Source organism: Puma concolor, chromosome C1 (genome assembly GCF_028749965.1).
Source record: "Puma concolor isolate L17-30 chromosome C1, mPumCon1.1.hap2, whole genome shotgun sequence".
In the NCBI taxonomy this organism is placed as follows: domain Eukaryota; kingdom Metazoa; phylum Chordata; class Mammalia; order Carnivora; family Felidae; genus Puma; species Puma concolor.
In genome coordinates, this window is record NC_141674.1 from 182,969,786 (window position 1) to 182,995,625 (window position 25,840).

Sequence of the window (25,840 nt, forward strand, 5' to 3'; positions counted from 1 at the left end):
TCTTTCTTTCTGTTTCTATTTAAATTATTTCCCAACAATCACTTCACCCCTGTCAATTCTTCCTTTGCTCATAACTATAGTCTGATACAGCAAGGCTCTGGTATGAACTCCACAGTTATAGATAGCTACCTGTGTTTTACTTCTTCTTGCTAGAAAGTAGAGCATGGAAATTAAAACTATAAATGGAGAGTCAAGGTTACATAGAAATTGCCAGAAACATTAAATGTGACAAACTACTATTATCCAGGATTCAGCAAAATCAGAGCTTTGTATTATTTCTTGGAGGACTGTCATTCATATATATCAGAGGTCTGAAATATGGACATATCTTAATAATGAGCACTTTAAATCTTAGGAATTTATTTTAAGGAAATAATCATTGCTTACATTAGTAAAAATGAAAACAATCTAGGGGTGCTTGGGTGGCTCAGTCAATTAAGCCTCTGACTCTTGATTTCAGCTCAGGTCATGATCTCACAGTTGATGAGACTGAGCCCTGCTGTCAGCACAGAGCCTGCCTGGGATTCTCTCTCTCCCTCTCTCTCTCTCTCTGTCCCTCCCTGCTTGTGCTGTCTCTCTCTCTCTTAAAATAAATTTTGGAAAAAAAAAAAAAAAACACAAATAATTGATTCTTTGATGTGAAAGAACTAAATAGAAGTTTTTTAAACTCATTTATAAAATAGATAAAAACACTAAAACAATAAGGACATATGGTAATTCACATACAAATGTTTTCAGGTTAGTCACTTTTAGTTATTTGTGGATGGGGCTAGTGGATTTCAGCGGTGCTGGTCCCTAGTATACAGTCCTGGCACCTTTAAATTAGAGCAATATTGACATACTTTATAGCAAAACATGATTTACCCTTCCCATTTTATCTCCCACTTATCTTCCTTTTCAGGAGGAATAACAAGTTCATATGCTGATGGAAACAGAAAAGACAAAAATTGGTCCCCCTGGGAAAGAAAGATGATAGAAGCATATTATGCTGCATACCGCATTTTAAAAAAATAGGGAAGCATTGAAAACTAAAGAAAATAGTTATTACACCACATTGTTTGAAGTCTCTGTTTTCCACGCTTAAAGATAATTATGTGGGTCTTCTAGAAAACAGTATTACATGTTATCACAGAATCAGAAATTGAACCAGATCAAGTCATAGTTAGAATGTTAACTAGAGCATTAACGGGATTTACAAGTGCCTGTAGAGACCTCATATCTGGACAGGAGTTTTTCCTGTGAATGATTTTTTTTTCCCCAATCGGAGGTCACCCACATCCCTAGGTAACTAATTTCAAAAATTTACCATTGTTCAATTATATTCACAGATAAAACAATTTAAATTTAAATTTAGCTCAACACCAGAAATAAGAATTTACCATTGTTCAATTATATTCACAGATAAAACAATTTAAATTTAAATTTAGCTCAACACCAGAAATAAACAGATCATTAGAAAGAAAGCCTTCTTCATCTGGAAAAGGCAAGAAATAATTATCCTTCCTAAAAAAAGCTTTCTTCTTTTCCCAAACTTGAAATACTGTAACTTTTGTTTTGATAGTATTGACATTTTGAAGTTTTCTTCTAACTTAAAATGATTTTCTTTTATAATATACCTATAAAAGGGACCATTTAATTTTTTACAACAAATTTCATTTTTAACATTACAAATCAAGACCAGTTGTTAATGTACTGCATTTACATATGTTTTGGAAGTAGAAGACTTCCAGCATGCCTTAAAACCTTGGATATGCTATGTTTAAAAACCTACACCTACTAGAAAAATATAATAACGTCCTAAACAGAGCACATTTTTAGTCATTCAGTCTGTTACACACAGAATAATAATCATTTGTGTGATTTGTGAGAGAGCAAAGCCTTGAGTCCTTTTAAATCATTTCCTTTCTTTCCCTATCAATTTTTCTTCTAAAGTCAATTAGTACTTTTCTTGACAAGAGATTAATGAGGGAAATTTTCCTTCTGAAGTTTCTCCGTAGGGTTGGCTGCTCATATGGCATTCTGGGGTTTTTTATTAATTTATTTTGTTACATTAATGATGTGTTTGCTATGCAATCAAATGTCACATTCTGATCAGCTGAGTAACACTAAAAATAAAGGGTATTGTTAGAACAATGGTCAAGATTTAGGCAAATTTTATCTTTATTGTACCGACAAATTTTCATGTATTCTCTCATTTCTTTTAGAATAATGAAGTTGCTATATTTGTAAAATACATAACAAAGGCATTAAAATGCATTACAAAAAGTTCAAACCATGCAGAAAAAAAAATTCCAAATTTCACCATCCAGAAATAACATTTGAGTTAACATTAAGTAATTTAATTGCTTGTTTCTTTCTGTGCACTGTAATGAAAGAAGGCTAAACAGAAATAATAGTTTTATAAAAATGAGACAATGGGATATATGCTGTTTAAAATACATTAATTTAAATTTTACTTGAATTAATAGAAGAAAATGAAACTGGTAAATTAAAGGGATTTTTAGCTCCTAAAAGATCTTTTTTTTTAAAGTAAAAAAAGATTACTAGAGACATTAAGATTATGTTACTGTATTGTCAAGTTTTATATCATTTATATATTTTTAAAGTGTAATTCAATTACGTGTCTACTTTTGGTTCTATATTCATATATATTCAGTGCTATATTTCTTGAATTCTTTCATGTTTGGGACTGTCAATGTTCTGGGAGGACAATTTAGCTGGTTCTAAAATTCCTGGAATGGAATGGAATGGAATGGAATGGAATGGAATGGAATGGAATGGAATGGAATGGAATGGAATGGAATGGAATGGAATGGAATGAAATGAAATGAAATGAAATGAAATGAAATGAAATGAAATGAAATGAAAAAGTAAAATAAAATAAAATAAAATTCTTGGCTTACATTTTATTTACCTCAGAAACTTGTGGGGTTTTTAAGTAATCTCCACACCCAACATGGTGCTTGAACTCACCCTGACAAGGTCAAGAGTTGCATGCTCTATTGACCAGCAAGGTGCCCCTATTTACTCCAGAAATTTGTAAACCTTATTGCTATATTGGTTTTGGCTTTGTACATTGTTTGGAATATTGTGAAGCCAGTTTAATTTTTAACACTTTTAAGCATTTCAGGTTTTTTCCTTGACCTCAGTGCTCAAGAAATATTTTTTGTCTTGGAAATTCAGTATAATTTAAGCTTTTTTAAAAAAAGATCACTGCTGATGATTCTATCTTAACTTTCCCTAGAATATGCTGTGCATTTCTATTTACAGATTTAGGAGTTTTTTAATGAAGGTTTTCTTTTATTATGAATCCAAATATTTTTCCTTCTCCACTTCAGTTCAGTACTTCAAGAAACCTAAATATCTTTTAGTGAATCATCGTCCATTCCTCATCCCCCACCCCACCTCAGTAGATGATCTTTTTTTCCAATTCCACTTATCTTTCTGTTACTTTCATCTGCTTTTACTGTCATTAGACAATCTGTTTTACTCTATGTCGCTTACTTAGCTGACCTCCACTCAAATAACCTGCCCAGTTAACTGATACTCCATATACCATCTATAAAACATACTCAGTGATGCCCATGACTGTGGCTAGTCAGGTTCTCTCTAATGTGTCCATGTATTTTTGCTTTCACTGACTGGACTGTGTGCTGGTCAAGACTAAGTTGTTGTTCTCAAAAATGATTTTGCCAGGTATGGAATTATGATTACATAACTTGGTTAAACATTGAAAAAACTCATTTGGATGATGTGATAAGAAAAAGAGATGTTTCCATAAAAAGTAATTTGAATGTTTTCTTAAAATTTAATAGGGAAAATTCCTGAAAAAAAAATTGCTATAAAATCTGGTGTGACTGATACAGTACCAAAGAATGAAAACACATTGGTAAAATCCTTGAAGGATTCTGCACTCAGTCTGCTTCACAGTTGTTTTGACGTTTTTGTTTCTCTTTGGAGATTATCAGTGATGAAAAAAATTGAAAATTAACCAGTCTGTAGGTCCATATTGGGGAAAAAAACTCATGACCCTACATTAAAATATAGGCAAATAAAGGTACATTTTTCTGCTTTAAAATAAAAATCTGTAATGTGTGTATCTAATAAACTATTTCTGCACTTCTGAAAAACATGGAATTAAACTGCGTATTCTTAATGAATTTTTTCTTTAGCTCATTATTATGTATATGAGATTCCTCTATGTTGTTGAATGTAGAGTTTCTTTTTTATTTTTATTATTGTTTTAAACTGCATCGAATCTCTATTTATCCATTAGCTTCTTGCTCCCTCAAAAGTCTGTTTTCTCTATTCCATCAGTTCCCCTAAATCACAGTTTATTGGTGTTTTTATGATTATGGCTATTTTCCTCCTCATCTGCTTTTCTCCAAGCCTGGAGGTTCCAAAATAAGGATCTCTAACCGTTTATCTTGCTCTACTGAGAGCAGGTGGTGATAGAGAGGAACATCCACATTTGATGACTTCTCTTAACTTTTTCCCGGAGTGAAACCTCCTCTCTAATCTTGAGTTTTTTACAATGGAGATAAGGAAGGGGCACAGATATTGTGTTAGTAAGGATTTTTAGGATTTTGTTTATTTACCTTCTTTCTTGTCCTAGTGCCAATTTTGGATTGGTGTGATGAGAACAGGACACAGAGTAGACTAAATTATGTAAGGATCAAGGTCTGCATCATCAAGTTTGTCTTGTGTGTTTATTGCTGTTGGTGCCTTATATCGGTTGAGTTTTCCTTTTCTAGTGAAGTTTGTTAAACTCTGAGACAAGGGGATTCTCAATCTAGTTTTTTTATAACAATTTATTTTTATTTTATTTTAGAGCATGTGAGCCAGGGAGAGGGGCAGAGGACGAGAGAGAATCTTAAGCAGGCTTCATGCTCAGTGCAGAGCCGGGCATGGGGCTTGATCCCGTGACCGTGAGATCATGACCTGAGCTGAAATCAAGAATCAGACGCTCAACCAATTGAGCCACCCAGGCACCCCTCAATCTAGTTTTATTTTGCCATCTATAGTAGGATATTTTCCTTTGCATATTTCCTACTGTATGACAAATCCTTTATTATCCTTGTTCTTTCTTATATATGTAAAGTCCCTATATTTTTTATTTATATAATGAAAATCTTAACATTAAATAATCAGAGTTTCACTGTGAATCTTCTGTTATTAACCATAGCTGAGAAGTTATAATCATATAATCTTTCAGTTAAGAAAGTATTTTTGACAGTTTTGACTAAGTCCATTAAACTTAATTTAGAATTCAGTTTCCATATAAATATTTTATAATAAGAACCCATAATAATTGTTTTCTAATACTTACTGTGTGCCTAGGAATATGCTTTGATGTTTATGTTCTTCATTTCTTTTTTTAATTCTCACATAAACTCCAAGAGATAAGCCCTAATGTAAAGATCAGGAAACTGAAGCTTAGAGAAAGCAGAGAAGTAACTGTCCCAGGGTCAGACATGGCTTGAGATCCAAGTCTGGCTCCTAGACTGAGCTCCTAATGACTGTGCTGTGTACCTCTTTCAGCTTTAATTTTGTGGTCAGCTAACTTTCTTCATATATTAGACTTTTCAAAACCCTAAGCAAAGATCAAATGAGTTTGATTCTTAAAGAAGCCGTGTAGTAAAACTGGGGTGTTTTAGAGTTAAGGAATTGCAACTTTACTTTGGATTTTCTCCTCAGGATGTTAAGCAGTAAATGGCCCAGATCTTGCCTCCATTGGTGCATATACAAGAGTCATTACCTATGATACTCAGTCACTTTCCTTGGTTGGATAGGCCCCACTCTGAATCTGATCTTGACTTTCTACTGTCCCCTTATCCAGCAGAGATTGTCCAACAATCCTCAAAGTTTTTTCTTCTGCTAAGTATCCTCTTCTTTTCTTCTGTTCCAATTATCCAACCCTGCCATTCTCTAATGAGGGGGTATCTCGATCAATTCAGTTTTTAGGCCACAGGCAGATATTTTTCCTCTTAGGAAATCTGCATTTCCTTCTCTTTCTACTTCCAGACTAGTGACCTGCAGACTGTCCTTTTTTTGTCTTACATACCAACCTTACTGAAAACTGTATGAACTAACAAATGCACTCTTCCTCCTGAATTTTCCTACCACTTTCCCTATTTTCTAGCCTCCTGTGCAACTGTCTGAGCCTTAGTCCTACATCTTAAAGTACATGAAGTTGTCAAATCAAATGTTTCATGGTTGCATAGTAAGACTCACCAGTGTCCTCTACTAAAAAGTAAGGAGTTACCTAATTCTGCCATGTACTGCATTTATCCAATTCCACATTTTAGGGCCTATTCTATAACAGCTCCATACTTTAAATATGTGATTTGGTAATACTCTAGGCTTTTAACTGTAAGTGATAAAAGCAAGTCTGATAACTTAAGCAAATAAAGAATTTAGTAAAGAATACCCATGCAGTTCACAGAATTTCGAAAAGGGCTTCACTCACACTCCACAGAACAATCTCATGAAGACACTACAACTGACATATCGCTGAAGATTTCAATATCGTCTCTGAAAATTGGATCCACCAACTGTCCCTATTGCTCCCATCACCAGAATAAACTCTGCATGTTGCTAGCTTGTACTTGAAAGTCTGGGTGATTATAATATAAGGCATGGTAAAAGCATGTTACCTCTCAAAAGATGTCTGTTCTTTCTAATAGATGTATTCTATAAAATGGTAATTTCAAACATTTTTCTGCAGGATGTCATAAGCATTATGAAAATGCATCACATAGATGACTTCATTTTTTTTTTCAGATTGGCTGCTTCTCAAATTCAGTGGGGACCATCATGGATCTTCAGTTTCAAAAAGAGGGGGAAGCTTCTAGAGAAAAATAGCTTCAACTTATGGGAATCTGTTATTACATATTGGAAATAATATTCTTTTATTTTCACCAACTCAACAGGTACCAAAGTGAATTTAACTTTTCATTTTTCTATTATTCATGTATAGGTTTGCTTTCCCTCAATAATCATTTCCTCTTATTTCTATTTATTTATCATTCATTTTTAACTAGATCTCCTTCCTGGGGTAGGATTATCAGGTTCACCAACAGGAGCAACTTCTACAGCTGGCCAACACGGAGCTGGCCAGGGTTGCCCAGTCCCGGTCCTATGGAGTAGTGCTGCCTATGTACAAACTTATAGGACTGTGTTGCCCATTAGGTAGGAAAGAAGCAGTAATTGTGATTCCCAGTTTAGATACGAGAGGAGAAATAACAACAGCTCATACCATCATTCCTTCAAGAATTCAGATAGACTACTTAGAGACACTGTAGTTGTGTGATGTTTAATAACTAATCCCTACTTTGGAACTCATAAGATGTAATCTAGGTCCTGGCACCACAAGATCAAGCACAGGGGGAAAAAATTAGAAAGATGGTAAGATGTTTAAACAAGTTCCAAAGACTTCTCTATTTCCTCTTCGTTAAATATAAAATAGTAGTAGCATTTTCACAATCTATCCAATAGTGGTTTTACTTCCATGCATATTGAATATATCATTCATTTGATATCACAAGTCATTTCTTCATTGTCTTAACCCCACCTCCAAATTAGGAAGCACATGTTTTTGTTCGTTTATTTTATTTTTGGTTAAAAAAGGATAACAGGAGTTCTACCTCCTTAACAAATTTTTAATTGTACAGTATTGTTAACTATAATCACCATGTTGGAGAACAGACTTCTAGAACTTTTTCAAATCTTGTATAACTGAAACTTTACTCATTAAATAGCAACTTCTCATTTTTCCCTCCCCACAGCCTCTGGCAACCATCATTCTCTTTCTGTTTCTATGAGTTTGTCTACTTTAGGTACCTTATATAAAAGGAATCAGGCAGTATTTACTTCTGTGACTGGCTTATATCACTTAGCATAATGTTCCCAAGGTTGATCCATATTGTTGCATATGATAGGATTTCTTTACTAAGGCTAAATACTATTTCATATAGATGCCATTTTCTTTATCCATTTTATTGGTCAGCATTCTCCAGAGAAACAGACTCAATGTATATGAATATGTATATGCTAATTTATTTAGGAAAACACCTTGCAGACACAGCCAGATATAATTTTTAACCGAATATCCATGCCAGTTAAGGTGACACAGTTAACAATTGATCTGTTGATAGATATTTAAGTTGTATACCAGAAATAAAAGTGATTTATGAGGGCACCTGGGTGGCTCGGTTAAGCATCCAACTCTTGATTTCAGTTCACATCACGATCTCACGGTTCATTAGATCAAGCCCCACATCAGGCTCTGTTCTAACCACTTGGAGCCTGCTTGGGATTCTCTCTCTCCCTCTTTCTCTATTTCTCCCCCACTCATTCTCTCTCTCTCCCTCTCTCCAAATAAATAATAAACCTTTTTAAAAAGTGATTTATGGACTACCATTATTGTATTACAATTTGTTTTTGTTTTACTAATGAGGTTTTTTTTTCCACCTGTGTAATGAGGGTTTGTTTTTTTGTTTTTTTTGTTTTTTTAACCTTTGTATGTTTTCATGTTGCTGTTTAGAGTCCTTTCTTTTCAACTTGAAGGACTACTTCAGCATTTCTTATCAGGCAGGTCTACTGGTACATATTCCTTCAGCTTTTGTTTATCTGGCCAAGTCATTATTTCTTCCTCAATTTTGTAAGAGAGTTTTGCCAGATTTAGTATTCATGGATGGCAGGATTTTTTTTTCTTTCCACATTTTGAATATATCATCCCATTTCATTCTGGCCTTTAGTAAAGTTTCCAGTGAGAAATTCACTGACAGTCTTACGGGGGTTCCCTTGTATGAGGTAAGTTGCTTTTTTCCTGCTGATTTCAAAATTCTCTCTTTATCTTTGAGTTTTAACACTTTGATTATAATATGTTTTGATGCTAATAACTCTGGGTTCATCATATTTGGAAATTTTGGGGGCTCTTGAATCTGGAGGTCCATTTCCTTCCCCAGATTTGGAAAGTTTTCAGTCATTTTTTTTTTCTTTAAATAAGCTTTCTGCTCCTTTCTCCATTCACCTTCTGGGATGGCTTTAATGTGTGTATTCATCCATTTGTTGGTATCCTATAAAACCCTTAAGGTTTTTTGTTCTTTTTACTTCTTTTTTATTTTTGCTCCTCTGACTGCATAATTTTACATGACCTGTCTTTAGCTTTGCCAATTCTTTCTTCTGCTGGATCAAGTCTGTGTTGAATGCCTCTAGTGAATTTTCAGTTCAATCATTATATTCTTCACCTCCAACATTCCCAGTTTTTATTTTATTTTTTACATTTTTTAACTTATTGTTGAAATACTCATTTTGTTCATGGATAATTTTTCTGAGCTTTCTGACATTTTTGTGATGGTTGTTTTTAATTCTCTATCAAATAATCCATATACCTCTATTTCTTTGGGTTGGTACCTGCACATTGATTTTGTTTCTTTGTTTGGACTACGTTTCTTTGCTTTTTACTGTTCCTTGACACTTTGTATTGGTATCTGAATATCTGAAATATAAGGCAACCCTCCAAACTTTATCAATTGGCATGGCATAGGGGAAACTATTCACCAATAAGCCTGGCTGGAAACTATTCACCAATAAGCCTGGCTAGAAACTCTGGGGGCTTCTCAAACCTTTCCTGTGTATATGGCTTCTCTGGATGTGTACCTGTAAATTCCTAATCAGAGAGACTGCCAGTTTGTTTTTTCCAGGAGTTTACAATCTTTTGCTACCCTTGGCGCCTGTCTGCTGTACCATGGGTCCTGCTAGATCAGCAGTATATGGCCCAGTTCCTTTTTTGTTGTTGTTCTCAGCAGCCCGCAGACATCTAGAATATGCAGAACTTCATCAGTACTCTGAGACAGGTGAGACTGAAATCATTCCCTTGGTCAGTCCCCAAAAGACTGAAGTTTAAATGTACATTTCAGTCTTCTCTTGCCCTCCACAAAGAGAAGCTGGGAGATATGAGTTTTCTTAATCCTGTACTGCTCTGGCAGGCTCTGGAAGTGAATGCATACTAGCCCAAATTGTTACCTTTGTTCTCAGTGGCCCCACCAGGCATCTAGAGTATGCCAGTCCTGTCAGGGTTCCAAGACAGGTGATAAAGTTAGTCCCTTGGGCAGCCCCCGAATGACTGGAATGTTGGATAGTTACTCCAACTCTTTCCCTAGGGAGAATTTGATATTTAAGCATTTTCATCTGCTTGTTATTCATTGAGACAATGGAGGTGGGAGGTGGGGGGCTGTGACCTATGAATGGGCACTAGTCCAAGCCATCACCTTTATTCTCAGTGTTTCATAACCTGGGGCACTTTCCTGTCAACTCTGACATTCAGGCAAGACAGAAACCAGTCTCATGTGAAGCCATCAGAAAATTCAGAATGTTGGAATATGGTCCAGTCCTCTCCTTCCCTCACCATGGAGAAATTGGGAGCTGGAAGTTTCCTCCTGATTAGGTGGTGCTATGCCAGATGGAAGAAATTATGGGAAAAGGGTCCCAACTTTACCTAATGGCCTCATTGTGTGGGCTGCAGGAGTCTCTCAACTGGTCTCTGGATATCTCATGTATTGGGGAATTGTTTCATGTATTGTTGAATCAGTGTGTCCATGGAAGCAAGTAGAATCCAGGATTTCCTATTTCCGCCACCTTGCTGATGTTATCCCTTTAGTAACACATGTTTTAATTGTACATTCTAATTTCTATTCAATTGACTAACTTGTACATGGTAAACTATATGATAAGTCTATTATACATGATGTATCTTAGCCTCCTATTGTACTACACCTGTGATAAATATGTTCCTTCATCAATGATATATCAAGAGGGGGGCAGGAATGACATTATGTATGTATTTTTTTTCTCTAGGCCTCTAATAGTGTTAGAGGCATTTGCTTCAGATACTTGGTATGTATATTCAAATCTCTAATAAATGTCTCTCTTGGTCAAGACACATCAGTATACACCTGGATTCAGGTGTGATGACTTAATGTAATCCATTAACTGGCCTAGACATTCTCAACAGGCATTCCATAGTTGCTTTTGGTCTCTGATGTTAGTGATAAAATGGAATAATTGTTAATCACTTTTTGAACACACAGTGGGATACATCTATTTTTTATTGTTGCTGATTGATTGACTGAATGTGTCCATGACAACTCATTTTGTATACCTAAGAAACTACATTCCTTTTTTTTTTCTTTTTATTAGATATAATAAACATACATTGTATTAGTTTCAGATGTGCAACATAATGATTTTATATTCATATTTATTGCAAAATGATCACCACAAACAGTCTAGTTAGTATCTGTCACCATCCAGGAAACTACTTTCAAAGAGCAAACAGGGTATTTACTTAGTTTTAGTAACTTTATAAATTCAGAACTTGGTTTTTATTTATTTTTTTTTAATTTTTTAAATATTTATTTTTGAGAGAGAGAGACAGACAGACAGAGAGTGAAAGGGGGAGGGGCAGAGAGTGAGACACAGAATCAGAAGTAGCCTCCAAGCTCTGAGCTGTCAGCACAGAGCCCAATGTGGAGCTTGAACCCATAGACCGTGAGATCATGATGTGAGCCAAAGTCAGAGGCTTAAACAGGTGCCCCTGTAAGGTGTGTGTGTGTGTGTGTGTGTGTGTGTGTGTGTGTGTGTGTGTTTAATGGGCATCAGCTTATCCCACTTCCGTATGTTTCCTCTAGAAGTCCACAAAGTTTTTCTTAAAATCCGCCCCCCACTGGGGTTAATCTAATCTTTTAGTCATCTAAGAGCCACTTCCTGGCCCATACTGACAATTTATTGGGCACTTCCTAAAAATAACATAAATTCAAACCACATCATTTTTATTATCTAGCTCTTCAAGGAATACCCACCCCCCCAATCTGCCCATTGAGTGGAGCTGTTTTTCCTTCTTTAGTCAAAATGAAATGATCAACCAGTGTTTATGCAGTGAACTTCTAGACTGAGTTTTGGCTCTCCATCCTTGAGCTACAATCTGTGAACCATGCTGCTTGTAAGGCAGGCTTAGGTAACATTCTAGTTCAAATTTCATGATTACTGGGTGATAGTATGGGCTTTTGCCAACAGCTTTAGCCAGCTTGAGTTTTCCAGATGCTTATATTTCTCACATCATTTGTGCATCAGTTAGAGTGGAATTGTTTAGGTCAATGGCCATCTGAAGCTTCAAGAGATCATGATGAGATTCAAAGCATTATTTAAATTCAGTTTTTCCCCCTTGTTATTGTAATAGCAACCAATAAAATATACAGATGTGGTATGTGATTTATTCAGAAACCAAGCAATCTTTGTGCCTCTTGTTTTAATTTTGGAGCTAGAGAGACAATAACTCATTTTGGTGGGTTGAGAAATGCTGCTAGTAGTTCTAGCCCATGTAATTACTCAAAATTTTATTATTTATTCTGGACCCTATATTTTAGTTGGGTTAATTGGCTACTCCCTGGTGGTTATATAATTAATCAACATTTGGAATTCCTGCTTAGTTTGATTTTTATATTTAGGTATCAACATTATGCTATTGATGTAATGAATAACAGCACTTTTTGATTGAAATAAATCAACATTTCTTCTCACCATGTTATTATAATAAGCCGAATAATTTAAATATCCCCAAAGGAGCACCGTAAATGTGCACTGGAGTCTGTTTCACCTGAATGCAAATTTAATTTTGACTTTCTTCAAAACAGGAATCTACAAGAAAGCATTAGCCAAACTGATCAAAGAATACCAATCTCCCTTAGCTTGTTGCACAACTTGAATTGTTAACACCATATTGGGAATGGCTGATGCCAGTGAAGGACCCTCTTTATTCAGTCCCCTAGAGTCTAGAATTATCCTCCAGAAACCAACATCTTTTCTCACATGCTACCCTGGACTATTAAATAAGAAAATTATGGATATTAATTCACTTGTGTCTATCATATCTTTAATCAAAACTGAAATTTCTTGACGTTCCTTCCTCTCTCTTCATCCCTTCCCAGGTATCCTATATTGTTTTACATTTAGCACTTGAGTGGGTTTAGGTAGTTCTAAAGTTCCCCATCTAACCTGCCCTGTTAAAAGAGACTGAAGAACATATTTGTATGACATCCTTTTTCCCAATGGCTTAGATAAAGTAAGACTTTCTCATTCATACATCATAATGATTCTGGGAGGAGGGATGCAACAAAATTATAGAATTTGCATTCATTAAATTCTACTTTGAACTATACTTTTATTTTTGAATATTTCATCTTATTCTGCTAACTTAATCACATTACTCTTTACCCTTTCATTAGCATAGTTGTATATTGTGCACCAGTGTCTAGAAATTTTAATGCAATTTCTTTAACACCTTGGATTTTTTTTTTTTTTTTTTTTTTTTTGCATGACAATTCAAATGGTCTTAGTTTCTCTGCTGGGACATTGTGCTAACTGTCTCTGGCCATCTTGTCATTTAGAATAATCTTTTTAAACACTGGCTGTTTTAAACAGTACTACTTTGGAAGAGATTACAGATTCTGCTTTTGTGTCATCATGAGGTTTTTAAAATTCATGAAATCTACGATAAATGGAGGAGTTGGTAAAGCAGCTGGATCACATAATGTCTTATAGTGATCCATTAAAATTTTAGCTATTTCATCTATCTCCTCCTTTTCCATACCCTCTTAAATTAACCATGTAAACACCCCCACTCAATTAAAATGTCTTGAGGTTTTTTTTCTTTCTTCTGAATAATTCTAATCTTTTTCATCATTCAACCCTACTCATAATAAATGAACCACGAGGTCAATTGCAGCTTCTTGTACATAATCCTGCTCGTCCATCAGTAGAATGAAGTACCCTAAATATTTAGAAACTCATCATTTAAGTCAAAGGCATAAAAATTAGGAGATACACTAGTATCATCATATGAACAATCCAAAGCTGCTAGTATTTTCAACATTTCATAAAGCTTCAGAAAGATTATTTCATTTGGTATCCAAAAGTATTTCATTTACTATCTAATTTCCCCACTATAGGTATGTTTTATGTATCTTGTCTTTATCCAGCTCTATAGAATGAGTCTGACCTTCTAAATACATTTCTGTAAAAGCTGGAACTAATTAAGGATCCTGAGTAAGACCAAATATACTCTTCCAGTCAGCAGTACCTAACACAAGAGAAATAGTTTCTTTGAAACACAACTACCACATGATTTTGCTCATATGTGGAATTTAAGAAACAAACAGATGAACATATAGGAGGGGGGAAAAAGAAAATGGAGAGACGGAAATAAACCATAAAAAACTCTTAAAGATAGAGAACAAACTGAGGGTTGATGGAAGGAGGTGGGTGTGGGATGGGCTAGATCGGCGATGGGTATTAAGGAGGGCACTTGTGATGAGCATTGGGCGGTGTACATAAGTGATGAATCACTGAATTCTACTGCTGAAACCACTGTATGTTACCTAACTAGAATTTAAATTAAAATGTCAAAATTAAAATAAAAGAGAAATAGCTCCTTGGATCTGAATGTATAAAATTCAGTTTAGTAGACACTTGCCAGGGAACTATTTATATTCCTCCAAAAATGAATAATTGTGTTTTGTTTTCTTTGATTCCCTTTCCGTGCAACCTGTGTAGTTTTTTTTACAGTGATTCTCATTTAGACTAAGTCACATTCAAATCAAAAGAAATATCTGCTCAATTCTTGTTTGGCATGCTGTCCATTCTCTTTAGGATCACCAACCATAATCTGGTGGACATGGACTCCTCAGTTCTTTCTGCTACTTTCATTTTTTCAAAGTAACCCAAATTACAAAATTTCTGGCTGACTTCCTCTCTACCTGAATTTCTTTTTTAAGTGGTTGGTTAACTATCTCCCTTTGTCCAGCATCTACCACCTCCAAGTTCTAGTGACATGTTTTTCCTACCATGAGTGATAATAGCATTTGCGTGTTCTCAAAGCCAAAGTAGCCTGGGAGTCAGGCTATCATGAAAGGTTTGCATCTCCCTTTCCTCAATCTTTCTTCTTCCCAAAGCCTTATCCATCATCTAAATTAGATTCAGGGGTCACTTTAATACTCTACATGATGTGCCAATTGCATTAATCACACAAGGATGGAGAAGTGTAAGGATTACACAGTATGTATTCATATGCACCTTTGATAAAGTTAAAGGCTATAGTACAGCAGGAAAAGAAAGCACAGGTAAATACCAGAGAGGTTTGAGATTGCTAGGCACAGTCCTCATGGTCCTTTCTCAATTTTACAGGGTGTGCTTTGTCTTTGGATGTAGCCTCACCGAGATATGGGTAAGATACTTTTGTGTCAGAGCAACTGGGCACAAGTTTCTTGAGGAATCTTTTATAAATTATCAGTCAATAGCTAAAATAAGGCTATGTAACTGGTTAAACCAGGTGCCAACCAACACTCTCCATTCTCAATAAACAATGTAGACTACTTGCTATTGGGTGCCACTAAGGAAGTTTTGGAATTCAAACTGTACATTATAAATTCCTAGGTAGTACATTTATTCCAATCCTAGCAAGGCTATCATGGTTCCAGGCATCCCTGGAGATAAGCACAGGATGATAGTTGCTCAGACCAGCTCCAAGGTCATCTTATTTGTACATACCATTCCTTTCCTGTACAGTTTAGTTTTATATGGAGCTGATATTGATTCTTTTTTGATGGTGGTGGTGGTTTCCAAATTATATCATTAATTTGTTTCCTATTATGTTAGTACTTCTCCTTTCCTCCTGTTTGGAGGTGAAGGTCTTTTTTTTTCTAAGATTAACCCACCCATCATTATTCTCTATTCCTCCCTCTCTGTCCCTATCATTCAGCAATCAAGTATTGTGTTTCTTCAATGTCCTAGACATTGTGTTTGCCCTCATGGAGCTCAAAGTCTACTAAGAAAGACAACCATGAAAATATGTAAATTGTATTGAATGTTGTCAGTGATATGATAGAAATGAGTTCTGGGGATAGTATAGCACAAAGAAGAGGGTTTTCAATTCTACCTGCTAGATCAGGAAAAGTTTAAAATAAAAACTGGTATTTGAAGGGTGACTTTAGAATGAAGGATAGGTGGGTATACTATACTATGAACAGATAAACTATGCTTTATAATAATTAGGAAGGCAATGGAAGACTTTTAGTTAGAGAATAAAGTGGTCAGATTTAGAAATATCATTCTGGCAATGACTGGATAATGGATTGGAGTTGGGCAAGCCTGGGGGCAGTCCCATCACTGAATTGCAACGGTAAAGTCACCTATATCTACTTAGTTGCAAACTCAGTGGTCTCTTTCCAGTACTCATCCTTTTGATACCTTTGATACTTGTTTACTCATCTCTCCCTTTTAAAACTGCCCTCCTTTGACTGACATGACAACATTTGCTAGGGAAAAGCATTTTCTGCGTTTTTTGGAGAGTTGGAGGCAGAAAGAATGATCAATCACCCCTGGGCACTGACCTAACTTTGCTCCATGATGATATGGCCTTCTTGATGGTGAATTTGATTCAAGATCTAAAAGAGCCTGATGTTGAAAATACTTCTTTAAACAGAATTGCAATGAGCAGAAACTAAATATAGTTTCTTCCCAGAAGGGAGTGTTAAAACATGTAACAGACAAAAACATGTCCGTTTCCTCAAATTTGGTAGCAGTGCATTTGAAGAGGGTAAGGGAAAGAGCAATGAGGTGTGTTTATTGAATGTCCAACAGATTTCAGTATTTCAGGTTAAATAAATCTGGGAAGTGCATGCATAGGTTTTGGGGGTGAATGTCTTGCTGGTGGCAGGGGAATGAGTGGTAGCAGGGGTGCAGTGTTGCTTCAAGCCAATCTGTAATTTTTCTGAAGTGCTGTACTATCTCTCCTAAGTCTCTTTTTACTTGTCCACTAGATGTCACTTCCTCGATGGCCATGCCTACCATTGTAGATTCTATATTCAAGTGATGTTAGAACACATCTTCTTGTGCATGTTCAAAAGAAGGCCTGAACTCTCAACACAACTGTTCCGTCACCCTTCACCATCCTTTTCTTTCTATATAAAACACTCCAATGATCTACTTCATTTATTTTTAATAGGAACAGCCTTTTAACTTTCATTTTGGATATAATGACGCCACACTGTGAAGAGATGATGAAGACAGAGCCAGAATTCTAGTTTCCCATTCTGATCCTCTGCTCAATTAATCCCTAAAATCTCTCACTGATGCCAGTCAACAGCTTGTCTCTCATGTGGATGCCAAGCAGTTTACCCTTTGGGGTCCTTTCCTTAATGTTAGGGGCAATGGTTAAGGAGGTCTCAAAGGGCTTCACTGCTGGGATCCAAGCACTTTGTTTAGCAAGGATAACCAGAGAACCAGTGAAATAAACCAAAGAGGTCATTGAGAAAAGCATTTATAATACATTGGTAAGCTTAAAAGTAACATTACCTGTTGTTTCATAAAGGGAAGTGAGAACAACCTGCTGGGTAAAACCAAGAGTTGACTTTCTCGTGAGATCAGTGGTGTTATTGAACTACATTCATTCTGCAGGGAAGTATTTAACATCCATCATCTGTTTAAAGCTGTAAAAATTGTGCACATGTGAAAAAGAAGAGGCCTCAGTTTTTCTTTTTAGAATAGATGGTGATGATGACAGTTTCTCAGACAACACATGCCTTTACATGCATTGCCACAGGAACACAGGGTGCTAGAAAGAATGGTAATGTGCATTCAGAAATTAACCACATATTCCAAAATATTTTAAAGACAGTTCTACAGAAAACAAAAATATGTGTCTTGGAGACTAAAATCTACCCAAACTGAAAGAGTTACACTGCTTTAAAAGATTAGGATTTGGAGCTAATATTTGGGAGGTTCCTAGAGGAATATTATAGCAGTTTTATTACAATAAAATGAATGTTGACAGATCATGGAAGGAGACTATATGAACAGGATTTATGGTAACAATCAGAACAAAGAATTAGAAGGTACTAGGCCCTGTACTGCTGGAGAACTTTTTGCCAAAACAAGTTCACAACAGGTCATGGAAGACAGATAATAATAATATTATAAGAAACAATAACAACAACAAGTAATTCAATAAAATGTAAAGTGAAAATATGGTTAATAATCTAACAGTCCATATTATTTTGGAAATAGCATAATTTTTGAAGCCAGGAATCCAAGTTTCTGCTGTATCATTTAGCAATAATGAGGCCTGGAAAAATTTGTACACCTCAATTATAATTCTAAAATGAGTTATAAAGATTACATTACTAAGTTTCTATAAGGATTGCTTGAGATTAAATGTATATCAAAGCACTTTTGTAAAGTGTAAAGCACAATGTCAATGCTAATTTTTAATGCCGTTTTAAAGTTTGCCATTATAAATGGCATCCTTTTTACTTACTGTATCAGGACTTATTCAGTTTTAAGGAGCCTGGATGGCTCAGTTGGTTGAGTGGCTGACTAGATTTCAGCTCAGGTCATGATCTCACAGTTGTGGTATTAAGCCCTGTGTCACAGTGCCCCTCTCCCTGGTTCGTGCTGTCTCTCTCTCTCTCTCTCTTTGACTTCTTCTGTTTCAAATGAGAAAATCTACCTGAAATTGATTTTTATTTATTTTATTAATTTCTTAAGTAGGTTCCATACCAACATAGGGCTTGAATTCATGACCCATAGATCGAGTCACATGTTCTAGGGGCACCTGGATGGCTCAGTCAGTTAAGGGTCCAACTTCGTCTCAGGTTGTGATCTCGTACTTTGTGAGTTCAAGCCCCGCATCAGGCTCTGTGCTGACAGCTCAGAGCCTCAAGCCTGCTTTGGATTCTGTGTCTCCCTTTCTCTCTTCTCCTCTCCTGCTCACACTCTGACTCTCTCTACTTCAAAAATAAATAAAAATTAAAAAAATAAAAGAGTCACATGCTCTACTGACTGAGCCAGCCAGGCACCCAATTTATATTTTTTCAAAAAAGATGTAATGATTAATTCTAGACATAGCCCATCCAGGTTCTCAGATAGTGGAGGGGAAAATATATTAAATATAAGGCAGAGGCTATAGAGAGAATGAACAATGCCAAAAGTCTTTTTTTTTAAGACCAACAAAACTGACAAACCTCTGGTGAGAATAAACAGACAAAAAAGACAAGAAACAAATGGTCAACATCAGCTGTGAGAAAAGTACAACATTACTGGTATTGCAATTAAGCAAATGATGACTGCTTTATTTAATAAAATACCAACAAATTTTAAAATGTATATGAAATTTTAAAACTCTTAGAAAAACACAATTTGTCAAAAAATTATTCTGGAAAAAAGAGAGACCTGGACAATTCTAAGCCATTAAATAAATACAATCAGTAATGAAAAAATTCTCAAAAATTAGTCTAGTAAGTAAGTGCTAGGCCTAATTCGCTCAACTAGTAAGTTCTACTATTCAAGAGGACAGAAAAATTTGGAATACTCCCTTTGTATGTCAAAAGTAGTGTAACTTTATACCAAAACCTTGTAAGAACATTACAAGAAAGGTAAATTATAAGTCAATCTTGTTCATAAACTGAGATGAAAATTTCTAAACAAAGTATTAACAAACAGAATCTCAATCTTCAAACAAGGATAATATATTGTGACAAAGCTAAATTTCTTCCAGGATTTCATTATAAGTTTAACAATCAATTAATGAAATTCCCAACATTATTGGAGTAATGTCAATAGATACAGAAAATGCATTGATAAAACTTGATATCCTTTTTAAAAGAACCAGGAAGCAAACCAGAGCAGATACTTGGTGTCTACAATGAACTTACAATAAATAATACACTTAATGTTGAAATGTTGAACTCTTTCCTTTAAGATCAGTTCATCTTTTATCATACCCAGACAACACTATTTTGTAATGGTAGCCAGTTGAGTAGAAGGGGAAAAAAAGAGTGTAAAGTAAGAAACAAAAATGACATTATTTTTAGTTAATAAAATTATTTAAATAGAAAATCAGAAGCCCCATTAATTATTATAATTAATAAGTTTAGAAAATGTTTGGATTTAAAGTGAATTATTTAAAAAAATCAATGTGGTTGTATGGAGCCACAAAAGACCCCGAATAGCCAAAGTTATATTGAAGAAGAAAACCAAAGTAGGAGGCATCACAATCCCAGACTTCAGCCTCTACTACAAAGCTGTAATCATCAAGACAGCATGGTATTGGCACAAAAACAGACACATAGACCAATGGAATAGATTAGACAACCCAGAATTGGACCCACAAATGCATGGCCAACTAATCTTTGACAAAGCAAGAAAGAGCATCCAATGGAAAAAAGACAGTCTCTTTAACAAACGGTGCTGGGAGAATTGGACAGCAACATGCAGAATAATGAACCTGGACCACTTTCTTAAACCATATACAAAAATAAATTCAAAATGGATGAAAGACCTGAATGGGAGACAGGAAACCATCAAAACCCTAGAAGAGAAATTCAACAACCTCTTTGACCTTAGCCGCAGCAATTTCTTGCTTGACACATCTCCAAAGGTAAAGGAACTAAAAGCAAAAATGAACTATTGGGATCTCATCAAGATAAAAAGCTTCTGGACTGGAAAAGAAAACAATCAAAAAACTAAAAGGCAACTGACAGAACGGGAAAAGATGTTTGCAAATGACATATCGGATAAAGGGCTAGTGTCCAAAATCTATTAAAAAAAATCACCAAACTTAACACTGAAAAACAAATAATCCAGTGAAGAAATGGGCAGAAGACATGAATTCCAGACATGAATTCTTCTTTGGACACTTTTCCAAAGAAGACATCCAGATGGCCAACAGACACATGAAACAATGCTCAATGTCACTCCTCTTCAGGGAAATACAAATCAAAACCACACTGAGATAACACCTCACACCAGTCAGAGTGGCTAAAATGAACAAATCATGAGACTATAGATGCTGGCGATGGTGTAGAGAAACGGGAACCCTCTTCACTGTTGGTGGAAATGCAAACTAGTGCAGCCACTCTGGAAAACAGTGTGGAGGTTTCTCAAATAACTAAAAATAGAACTATTCTATGACCCAGCAACAGCACTGCTAAGAATTTACCCAAAGGATACAGGAGTGCTGATGCATAGGGGCACATGCACTCCAATGTCTATAGCAGTGCTTTCAACAATAGCCAAATTATAGAAAGAACCTAAATGTCCATCAACTGATGAATGGATAAAGAAGATGTGGTTTACATATACAATGGAATACTACTTGACAGTGAGAAAGAATGAAATCTTGCCATTTGCAGCAACGCAGAGGGAACTGGAGGGTACTATGCTAAGTGAAATAAGTCAGAGAAAGACAGACACCATATGTTTTCACTCATATGTGGATCTTGAGAAACTTAACAGAAGACCATGGGGGAAGGGAAGGGGGAAAAAATTACAAACAGAGAGGGAGGGAGGCAAACCATAAGAGACTCTTAAGTACAAACAACAAATTGAGGGTTGATGGGGGGTGGGGGAGAGAGGAAAGTGGGTGATGGACATTGAGGAGGGCACTTGTTGAGATGAGCACTGGGTGTAGTATGGAAGCCAATTTGACAATAAATTATATTAAAAATCAATTTGATCTCTATACATCAACAAAAAATAGAAAATAAAATTTTAGGGGTGCCTAGATGGCTCAGTCCATTGGGTGTCCAACTTTGGCTCAGGTCATGATCTCACAGATCACTAGTTCAAGCCCCACATCGGGCTCAGAGCCTGGAGCCTGCTTCAGATTCAGTCTGTCTCTCTCTGCACCTCCCCTGCTCACGCTCTGTCTCTGTCTCTCTCTCTCTCAAAATATAAACATTAAAAAAAATTTTTTTAAAGAAAAGAAAATTTTTAAAGATATCATTCAAATAGTTGAAAACTATCCCATGTCTAAGAACAAATTTTTCAAAAGGTATGCAAAGCCACCAACATGGAAACTATTAAAAAATTACTGAAATACATTAATGAAGTAAAATTACTAAAATAAATTACTGAATAGTAATATAGAAATATATTACTGAAGTAAAATTACTAAAATGAATTACTGAAGTATACAGAGATATGTCATGAATATGAGTTTGAAAACAATAATAGGTTAGAGCTTGAATGTAATTCCAAGAAAATCTCAGTAGGGTTCTTCGTTTTGTTTTGTTTTGTTTTCAGTAGAACTTGGAAGACAGATTCTAAAATGTACATGTAAGTACAACAGGTCAAGAATGGAGAATACACATATGAAAAAGTAAATGGTGAAAACATTTGCTCCACCAAATATTTGTAGTAAATTGTAGTAATTAAGACAGGTAGATAAATAGAGCAATGGAGCACCATAGAAAGCCCAGAAAGAATGCCCAAATATGGACTCTTGACAGAAGTAGCTTGGCAGGTAAGTGAGGAAGGATATATTTTTTAATAAGTAGTGCTGGGCATTTGTCTATGTACATATGTATGTATGTATCTACCTATCATCTATCCTATTATCATCTATTCTCAGCACCTATTCACCCACTCATCTATTCATACTTCAACATTTCTCAAAAGATTTGAGGTAAGTAACTAAAATTCATGAAAGAGGAAAAAAATGGAAAGGATCAGGAGTAGTGGTTTCTACATATAAATCATCGTTGTTTCTGTTGGAAGAGTCCAAGGGTAACAGAAGTTTAATCAGAAAAGGGTTTCCTGTGAGTGTGGAACTGCATAATTCAAGACAAACTACTTCCTCTGCATGATCATCCATCATAAGGGTTTGCAGCCTCTTGGAAATAAAATTTGGACAATGCCTTTTAACCTGGTTAGAATTTAAGACTGAGAGATGATTCCATTTGATAGAAAAAAAGACTAATTGACATTAAAGTCACATCTCCTGATTTATTCGGCTTTGTGTTTTCTGGCAGAATTAAATTGACACCATGAGGTTATTGTGAACTTTGCCATTTTCTATGCCTAGTAAACTGAATTATTTTGACTTGTGATTCATGTGCTGAAGATTTTAGCCCCTTAATCATTAGCTATATAGGTTAGATACCTCATTATATAAGAGGATAAATTATTCACAGCATGCTAGATATATATTGACTATACTGGTGCATATTATGCTATTTATTAGTGTGTTTATATTCCTCTAGCATTTTGCTCTATTTGGGGCTCAAAATTTCTACAAACCATCAATGTTCCAATACATCTTTTTTCCCTCCTTTAAAGATGATTAGAAATAAAAGAACCCTTCATTAGCAGTGAACCATAATAGCCCACATCAGAGGGAACCACACACACACACACACACACACACACACACACACACACACATTCACATACACATTTAAATGTATAAATATACAACCCGAGAAGGGAAGAAACAACGGTCTTGGGTTAGACAGCTGTACAGCGCTGTTTTTTAGACAAGAGGAGACCCTGGGGCTGTGAATATGTAAAGTTCATTTTTGGAAAACTTTCAAGAATGAACGAAGCCTAAATGACAGTTTAAGCTAAAATTAACAAAATTCAAAATATTCAAAGACCTTCCTATTGGAAACAAAATATTGGACTGTTGAGATGAAAATACTAGATTGTGTAGGTGATGACACGTTAACTACTGTGAAATGAAGAAACTATGGCCAATGATATCACAGTATCTAATTTAAAATTTATGATAAACCTACTGTGCTGACAGCTACAACATCCAGTGCTACTAAAATGTTCCGAAATTCTTTCAAAATGAAAATTATAGCAGATATTGGCAACTTAAGTGAGGATCTTGTACTTACAAAGCATGATGATTCTCAGAATGAACGCTATGCCTGGAGCCAGACTGGGAACGTACATACTGGTCAGACAGAAGCTTGAGATATTCCCAGGAGTAGCCAGCAGACAGTACTAGTCAGGTAATCAGGACCAGTCAGGTGCAGTATCTGGGGAGTCCACTGCAAACTCACGATCTGTCCCAGATCCACAAACTTAGTAGTCTTGCAGGAGCTATAGGATGAATAAATGGGAGTTAAGTGATTAATAATAAGGTGGTTCTTCAAATAGATGATTAATATCAAGAATATCTTGCCAGAGAATTTAGTTAGTGCCCAAATGAAAGGTTGGGACACAGAATAAGGAAGGGTGGCAGCAGGAAAAATGTGATGACAAGGGTGGCAACCCAGTCAGTGACAAAGGTCTCACAGCTGGGGGGAAGGCCCAGAGGCTGGGCTGGGGCTAAGATCAGGACTTAGGTTCTTGGGACATTTGGAGGAACAAAACAAGACCCCAGCCTGAGAGAAGAGATCTGCTGGTACAGTGATCAAGGCAGATGTCCCAGGGAACAAAAAGTTTGTAGCAAGATTAGATCAATATGGAGTCAGGTGAGTTCTCACATGGGACAGAGCTGGCCCTAGATCCGGAGCTTGGTGTGAAGCTTTGGGAGATAATCAGTGTTTCTATTTGTGAAGAAAAATAGTTACAGCAGATGGATTAAATTCATGTTTATCATGGCAGTTCGGCTTTTATTTTTCCCCAATGAAATCACATGGAGGAATAATAGAAAGAAACTTGAAATCAAGGTATATATAAGGTAGTTGAATTATTAATCAAATATCCTAACTTGTAGGGGCACCTGGGTGGCTCAGTTGGTTACAGTCCCCGACTTCGGCTCATGTCATGATCTCACGGTTCATGGGTTCTAGCCCCGCATCAGGCTCTGTGCTGACAGTTCAGAGCCTGGAGCCTGCTTTGGATTCTGTGCCTCCCTCTCTCTCTGTGCCTGCCCGTCTCACACTTTGTCTCTCTGTCTCTCAAAAATGAATAAAAAAAATATCCTAACTTGTAAAACAAGTTTCAGAACAATCTAACATATACAGCTTGAAGCAGATGTGCACCAACCTGTTAAGAAGTGATTCTCATACGTCTCTTAGTTTTTCCACACATCTTACCAGTGAGACTCTGCTCTTTGTTCTGGACTATTGTTTCAAGGATGTCTGCATGGTACCTTGGAAGATAGAAATACTATCTCTCCAGAGCAAAGAGAAGCCAAGCTTACTATCTAGGACAATAAAAATGCTTCTTTCTGAAGCAGCGGGCAAGCATGGTCACTACCTATCACAAAAGATCCCAGTTCTCTAAGCTTGGGGTTCCTTTCCCATAACACAACCCATGGACTTGTGTCATTTGTCTCTCTTCATATCACCTTGTAATAACTGAGGCTTGGGGAGCCACCCAGAAATGCTGATACTGTGGCTACTGCTTTTGGTATGAGTAACAAACTGTCCTTTTTCTCCCCCCAAGGGAGTCTTGTGTTTCTACTGGCCCTCATGAGATTGTGATAGGCTAATTTGTTAGCTAACAAGAGTAAAATCTCAGACATTTCAGAGTTTTCGGCAGAACTAAGGCAGATTGGGGGTCTGTCAATATAAAACTTTGTTGTAAATAAGCCAAAAGGATATCAGAGTATTTTAATATTCAATATTATTCCTTACGGCCATGTCTTAAGAAATGGGTGGGTCACGATGGAATAAAACAAGGGGGAAAAACAGTCTGCATGACAGTAGGACATCTGATGAATGAAAATTCTCACTGGCATTCAAATCACATGCTATTCAAACAATGATATTCAAAGTTTGTAATGAAATGTGTTTTCTTTTTTTTTTTTTTTTAATGTTTGTTTATTTTGAGATGGAGGAGGGGCAGAGAGAGAAGGAGAGAGAAGGCTCCATACTGTCAGCTCAGAGCCCGACATGGGGCTCAAACTCATGTACCATGAGATCATGACCTGAGCGAAATCAAGAGTCAGACACTTAATTGACTAAACCTTTCAAGTGCCCCTGAAATGTGTTCATTTCTGAAATAAATTCCCAAGGATGTTTTCATGAAAGTCAGTCATTTTGCC

General features: G+C 36.0%; 1 long non-coding RNA gene across 3 annotated transcripts in view; it reads right to left on the reverse strand.

Moving 5' to 3' along the window:
- Positions 1-25,840, reverse strand: part of LOC147578604 (uncharacterized) — a 473,745-nt gene that overhangs the window by 360,850 nt on the left and 87,055 nt on the right. For all 3 annotated transcript variants that reach the window (XR_015254319.1, XR_015254321.1, XR_015254320.1), the window contains exon 2: positions 23,739-23,946. This is a non-coding gene — a long non-coding RNA (uncharacterized LOC147578604). The remainder of the gene's footprint in view (positions 1-23,738; positions 23,947-25,840) is intronic.